This window comes from Ochotona curzoniae, unplaced genomic scaffold, assembly GCF_017591425.1.
Source record: "Ochotona curzoniae isolate NIBS_2020 unplaced genomic scaffold, NIBS_Ocur_1.0 contig_2723, whole genome shotgun sequence".
NCBI classification, from domain to species: Eukaryota; Metazoa; Chordata; class Mammalia; order Lagomorpha; family Ochotonidae; genus Ochotona; species Ochotona curzoniae.
This window is the reverse complement of record NW_024465573.1, coordinates 23,328,029-23,334,488: the sequence shown is the minus strand read 5'-3', so window position 1 is coordinate 23,334,488 and position 6,460 is coordinate 23,328,029. Positions and strand designations below refer to the sequence as shown.

Below are 6,460 nucleotides of genomic sequence, written 5' to 3'. Positions count from 1 at the left end.
TCTAAAAATAACTTTCTTGCATGGGTTCTCTGCTTTGGGCAAGAATGTAAGCCAGTCTTGAATTTCCAGAGGTCTTGGGGATGGTGATTGGCTGTTTTATTAATTAAGAAGTCAATGTAAGTAAAAAACTTTCACCATGCTTTTTGCTCTAAGAGAACAAGAAGTAGTACTAAACTGAATTTAGGACTAGACACCCGGACACAGCATTTGATAAAGATAGTGACACAAATTAGTGGGAAAGAGATGAATAATGGTGCTCAGATATTTGCTTATTGAACAAATATAAGCTTAGCTCCATACCTCATCATTTCACATACAATGAAAAGCAAAACAGTCGAAGACCTGAATGAAAGGCAACATGACAGAGCTAGCAAGAACAACTGGTGTCTTTAATGACTTTGGGCTAGTGGGCAGTTCCTAATTATGCTCTCAAAGCATAGCCTGTAAGATCTGCTGCCTTTGAGGTCTTTGGAGCTAGATTTCGATTCAGCAGGGCATCTCCTAGTCAAGGCTGTGCTGGGTGAGGATTATAAAGGAGTATTTGCAATGTTCAAATATATAAGGGATTCAGAAAGAACTGCAAATTAGCAAGAAAAAGACAACACAAAATAAAGAATATGCAAAGAGTATAGAAAAGCAAAGTCAAATGAGAAAACTTGAGTTGCTAGTAAATGTACTCCCTCAGTAGGAATTAGGGAATAGTTAGCTGGAGCCCTGAGTTTCTACTTTATATCTGTTAGTCTGGCAAAAATGATTATCTGAAATCTGAGGAAAACAGAGACACGGGGAATTTTGACTACTGCATCCATTGTGGAGAACAAGTGGGCAACACTTACTGAAGCCACAGATGGCCTGAGTGCGCTAGTGCTGTTTGGAGCGTGTTGCTCTGGAATTCCTGTTGCCTGAGTCCCAGCTGTATCCTTTGCTAGCTATGTGAGGCTTGGGAAGCCACTAAACCTCTGTGTGGCTGATGTTCTTCATTGGCAAGGTGAAGATAATAGTACCCAACTCATAGGCTTACTGTAAGCTTGGAGAAGTATCTGGCATAAAGTAGTAGTAAAATTGCTTGCTGCTAGGATTCTTTGTCATCAGCCTCCAGAACGGCCTCCCGCCTTCTGGCATTCAAGCTGTTGGGTAGTGCCCTCCCACAGTGAGTAACACTGACATGGGTAGCTGATAATGAGCGACAGACATTGAAGCATACACCTGGTACTGCCTTGGGTCACTCACTTGGGGAAAAGCCATCCTCTGGGTCATGAGGATACTCCAGCAACCATCTGAAGAGCCCCATGGTGGGGTGGGGGCAGGCAGCCTTGTGAGCAAACCACCTTAGGGTGGGCCTCCGGCTCTGTTCAAGCCTTCAAGTGCTTGCCACCCTGACAGCTTGACTACGACTTCATAAGAAGCCCTGAGCCAGAACTACCCACCTCGAAATTCTTTCTCTCTTTATTTAAAGATTTATTTATTTTCATTGTAAAGTCAGATGTCAGATAATACACAAAGGAGGAGAGACAGAGAGGAAGATCTTCCATCCGATGGATGATTCACTCCCCAAGTGACCGCAGTGGCCGGAGCTGTGCCGATCTGGAGCCAGGAGCAAGGAGCTTCTTGCAGGTCTCCTGTGCAGGTGCAGGGTCCTGAGGCTTTTGGCTGTCCTCAACTGCTTTCCCAGGCCACGAGCAGGGAGCTGGATGGGAAGTGGGGTTGCTGGGATTAGAACCGGTGCCTATATGGGATCCCGGCATGTTCAAGGAAAGCACTTTAGCTGCTAGGCCACCGTGCTGGACCCAGAAATTCTTTCTTTTCTTATCATGTTTATTTGAGGGCCTGAACGGGAGGTGTTTGGACACTGCTGCTTTGAGTATAGCATGGGGCACCAATATCATATCACAGTGCCTAGGATCAAACTCTGCCTCTGTTTCCTGTTCAGCTTCCTGTCCGTGTGCCTGGGAGAGAGCAGGACTGGTTTCCTGCCATCCACGTTGGACGCCCTGGTGGCATCCTGGCTCCTGACTTCAGCCTGGCCCAGCTTTGACTGCTATAGGTATTTTGGAGAGTGAACAAGCACTTGGAAGTCATGTCGCTCTGTCCTTCAAATAAATACGAATTAATCAATCAAAATACAGACTCTAAGCCAGGAAAGTGAGAGGGAACCAAAAGGATGAGCAAAGAAAGAGAAGAGCTCCCTTGTCGCTGGGTCACTCCCTTAATGCCAGCAGTGAGTGGCTCACTGGCTGGAACCAGAGCTGAGAGACAGGACGGCAGTCAGTCTCCTGGGGAGTGGCAGGAATCTGATCACGTGAGTCTGCAGGAGCTGGGGCCGGGCAGTACACCCAGGCACTCCAGCATCGGCTGTGGGTGTGTGAGCCAGCACCTTGACTCTGAAGGCAAAGGGCTGACTCAAATTCCCAGAAACTGGGAGATAATAGGCATTACATATATATATTTTTTCATGTGTACTCTCATTTATTTGCTGTTTTAAGATGTCTGGTTCAAACGCAGAAAGATGCTCTTTGCTGCCATGACATTGCGTGAGTAAACCCTTCTTGTGGGAATTCGGCCTCTGTGTTGGGTAATGCGTCAGAGGCAGGTGTCTGCTTATTCACTTGCAAGGCCACCTCACAGTGGTTTCAGAGAAACCGCTTAGAAACTGTTTTTTGAAAAATGGCTTTACTAAGATGTGATTTATGTAGTATACAGTTCATCCGTTTGAAGTAGTGCAGGGAAGTTTAGCAATTCAGAGCCATCATTTTAAGGCTTTTTTAAAAATCACCATGTGAACCCAAGAAATACTGTACCATCAACAGTAAGTCTCCACTTTTCCAAACTCCCCCAGCCTTGGGCAACTTCTAATTTACTTTCTGTAAGTTTTCCTTTCTGGAATTTTGTATGGTGTGTGAATGGGAATATCCCATATGTGACCTTTTGGGACTGACTTTTTCAATTTAACATGTTTTCAAAGTCCACCCATGTTGTGACGTGTTTGTACTCTCCCCTTTAATGGCTAAGTAGTATTCCTTGTGTTGAGACCACTTTTGTATTGAGCCGTACATTATTTGGTGGACATCTGGGTGACTGTGAATGATGCTCTGTGAACAGCTCATGTGGAAGTTATCATGTGGATGTGTGTATTTTCTTTGATTTATGCTGGGACAAACATTGTAACTCAATGTTTAACTTTTTGAGGAACTGACGAACTTCTAAAGTAGCAAATTAGAGTTCTGAGCTGTCCACATGCTTGTCAACACTTTTTATGACCTGTCTTTTGAGTATAGCCATTCTACTGTTTTTTTTTAAGATTTATTTATTTAGTTAGTTATTTTTAAAAATTTATTTTTATTGTAAAGTCAGATGTCAGAAATACACAGGGGGGAGAGACAGAGAAATATCTTCTGTCTGATGATTCACTTCCCAAGTGACCGCAGCGGCCGGTGCTACGCTGATCTGAAGCCAAGAGTCAGGAGCTCTTCTGGGTCTCCCACATGGGTGCAGGGTCCCAAGGTTTTGGGCTGTTTTTGACTACCTTCCCAGGCCACAAGCAGGGAGGTGGATGGGAAGTGGGGCTGCCGGGATTAGAACCGGCACCCATATGGGATCCCAGTGTGTTCAAGGCAAGGGCTTTAGCTGCCAGGCCACCGTGCCCGGCTCTCTACTGGGTTTTTAATTGGAATTGCCCTACAGCCAATTGGGTTATGTGTTGTGTGTGTGTATATGAGTGCATTATGTGTATAAACACATAACACAAGTAAAGAATTCTTGATATATTGGGGTAACAGGTCCCTTATGTGTTGTTTGTGAAGATTTTTTGTCTATGAGTTGTTTCTTTAGCCAGAGTTTCAGGATGAGTACTTTTCATTTAGGGTAGCTAATTTGGGAAACAGCAGCCAGATAGATTAAATATGGCCACAAGTCAGAGTACTTCTATTCCTGGCTGAATCCCTCAGACAAACTTGCATGATCCTCCCCGAGTTAGGTAAAGAGGTGTTGGCCTGAGTAGTATGGAGAGCAACAAGCTCAGGCCATCTTCTACTCCTTTCCCAGGTCACAAAGCAGGGAGCTGGATAGGAAGTGGAACACCCAGGATACGAACTGGCACCCATATGGGATCCCAGCAGGTGCAAGGCAAGAATTTAGACATTGAACCATCATACCAGGTCCCTGCAATCTTAATTCTTAAGGAAGATACATGAGGGGATCTCCAAAAAAGTCATGAAAAATTGAATTAAAAGTTATTTTTGTGCAAAAAAAATTTTTGAAGTGCATGTTAGTTTTTTGGGGAGGTGCGGGGGAGGTTAATGGCTTTATTGACAAGGGCAACGGAAGAGACTGCACACTAGGTTGGTGGGCGGGATAAGGCCCGCACCCAGGTCTTATGCTTCTCCTCGGGACTCTGGGAGGCAAACTTCTTCTGCAATTTCTTCCACATGCCTTTGTTCATTTCCTTAAACTCTTCCAAGGTGTCTTGTGTTTGAAGTAATTTGAATGGAGCCATGCTAAGCTCTCATACATCTCATCGCAGGCCTCGGGCTCTGCAATCTGCGTATTTTCTCCCTCCCAAAAGGCCTGTGCTACCCGCTGCCGCAGGTAAGCACCCAAGTCCCCGCCCCGTTTGGTCTCGTCCACCGGCCATTCCTCACACAGTTTAAGAAATCGCAGGTAGCGGCTGGCGGCCATTTTGGGCCCCGCGTGTCGCATGTATAGTTTTTAAACAATAAGCATGCTCTCATGCTCTGGACCTTTTGAGACCTCCTTGGATACCTTAGTTTGCCAGAATAAGAATTAGGCAAGGAAGGAATAGGAATTGAGTGGGGCATAAAGGGATTAAGAGGCCTGCATGTATGAAAGTGATAGTGGGTCATGAACTGTGGCCTGTGGTCAATTCAGTTTGTGCACCAAACATGCCAATTGCAACTCCAGGAGTCAGTTCTTGTTCAAATGGAGTTGACATTGACACATTGGCACCTGGATCGGGGTAGACTGAGCTGCTATAGCAAACTGTAGGTGGAAGATTTTCTTTTCCTTTTCACTCATTAATATCCAGGCTGTTTCCAGTTGAGGAAATGGGAGAGTACTCTAGTTATCTAGGGACCAGGCTGCTGGCCAGCTTCAGGAGGCTTCTCAGGTTGCTTTGGGCACTGCCACTCTGGTGAGTTGAGCAGAGCTTGGAGGATTTCTAGGCCAAAGTTAGGGGTGAATCCTAGAAATGGCCCACACTTCTTCTGTTCTGTTGACTGAAATGTGGTTGCTTGGTTCCCCCTTAATGCTGGGGGGCCTAACAAATACAGTGTGCACCCGTTAAGAATGAAAGCATTGGATGTTTTTATGTGATTGTCATCTCCAGCTCATCCTATACTTCCTAGACTCCCCTAGAAGGCTATCCACCACCCCAGCTGTGTGAGTCGTGTGGGGTTTAAAATCATTTTGAGATGTACAAATTCCAATAGGACTCCATTCTGTATCTGGAGAGCTTTGCCAGAGGTCAGTATCAAGTCCAGGGGTGTGCCTTCCCGGACTGGCTTGTGGGTGTCAGAGAAGCATGTGATCAGGGAGAGGACAGGCACAACTGAAGTGTCCTGGGACCAGGGTTCATGAGTTGGATGGCATGAGGGCTCAGAAAAGACGGTGACATTCTGCAGTGAGTGTGTGTGGCAGAGCTGGGGTCGGAACCCAATGTTCGTTCCCAGAGGCACACTGCCTATCTGTCCTTGGGCTCCTGGCCAATGTGTGTTTAAAGGTTAAAGGTTGGAACAGTAAGGGGAGAGAAACTGCGTAATCAAAACAAAACACAGTGTTTAGTTGCTGGTGTTGATCTTTCAGTTTTGACCATAGTGTGATTGTATAAGGTGTTAACTGAGGAATTGGGAGTACAGGAGACTCTGTACTCTCTTTACACTGGTGAATCTGTAAAACTGCCTCTAAAATGAAAGGCTTGTTTTTTTAAATGCCCTAGGTCTGGACACTGGATTCTGCCTTTGAGATTATCCTTTTATTAGCTCCTTTGCCCCTTTTCTGGGGCAAAGGAGGCAGCGAGCACACAGTCCTAGCCCGTTGCCACACCCTTCTGCCCAGCCAGGTCTGGATTCCTTATGGTTCAGGCTTTGATGTGGCGTGCAGCCCCACACTTTCTTAGGAATGTCTAGCTCTGAGAGGTCCAGATGCCTTATACATATTTTGAAAATCATAATTTGCTATTTGTAAATTTTTGAATTTATGGGACATGCAGATTGAAGACAGAGATCTCCATCTGGTGGGTCACTTCCCCCAAGCGACGCCAGTAGTCAGCGTTGAGCCAGGCTGAAGCCAGGAACCAGGCATGCAGTCAGCATGGGGGGTGGAACCCAATTGCTTGAGCCGTCCGTCACCTGTTGTCTTCCAAGGTGTTGATTTGCAGGAGTTTGAGTCAGAAATGGAGCTAGCTCTTGAAGCCGGGCATTCTGATATGGATGTTCCAAGTGGTCTC

At 45.9% G+C, this 6,460-nt stretch overlaps 1 pseudogene; it reads right to left on the bottom strand.

Annotated features, from left to right (window-relative positions):
• Nucleotides 1-4,333: 4,333 nt before the first annotated feature.
• Nucleotides 4,334-4,674, bottom strand: LOC121154307 (annotated as a pseudogene).
• Between the last annotated feature and the right edge of the window lie 1,786 nt (nucleotides 4,675-6,460).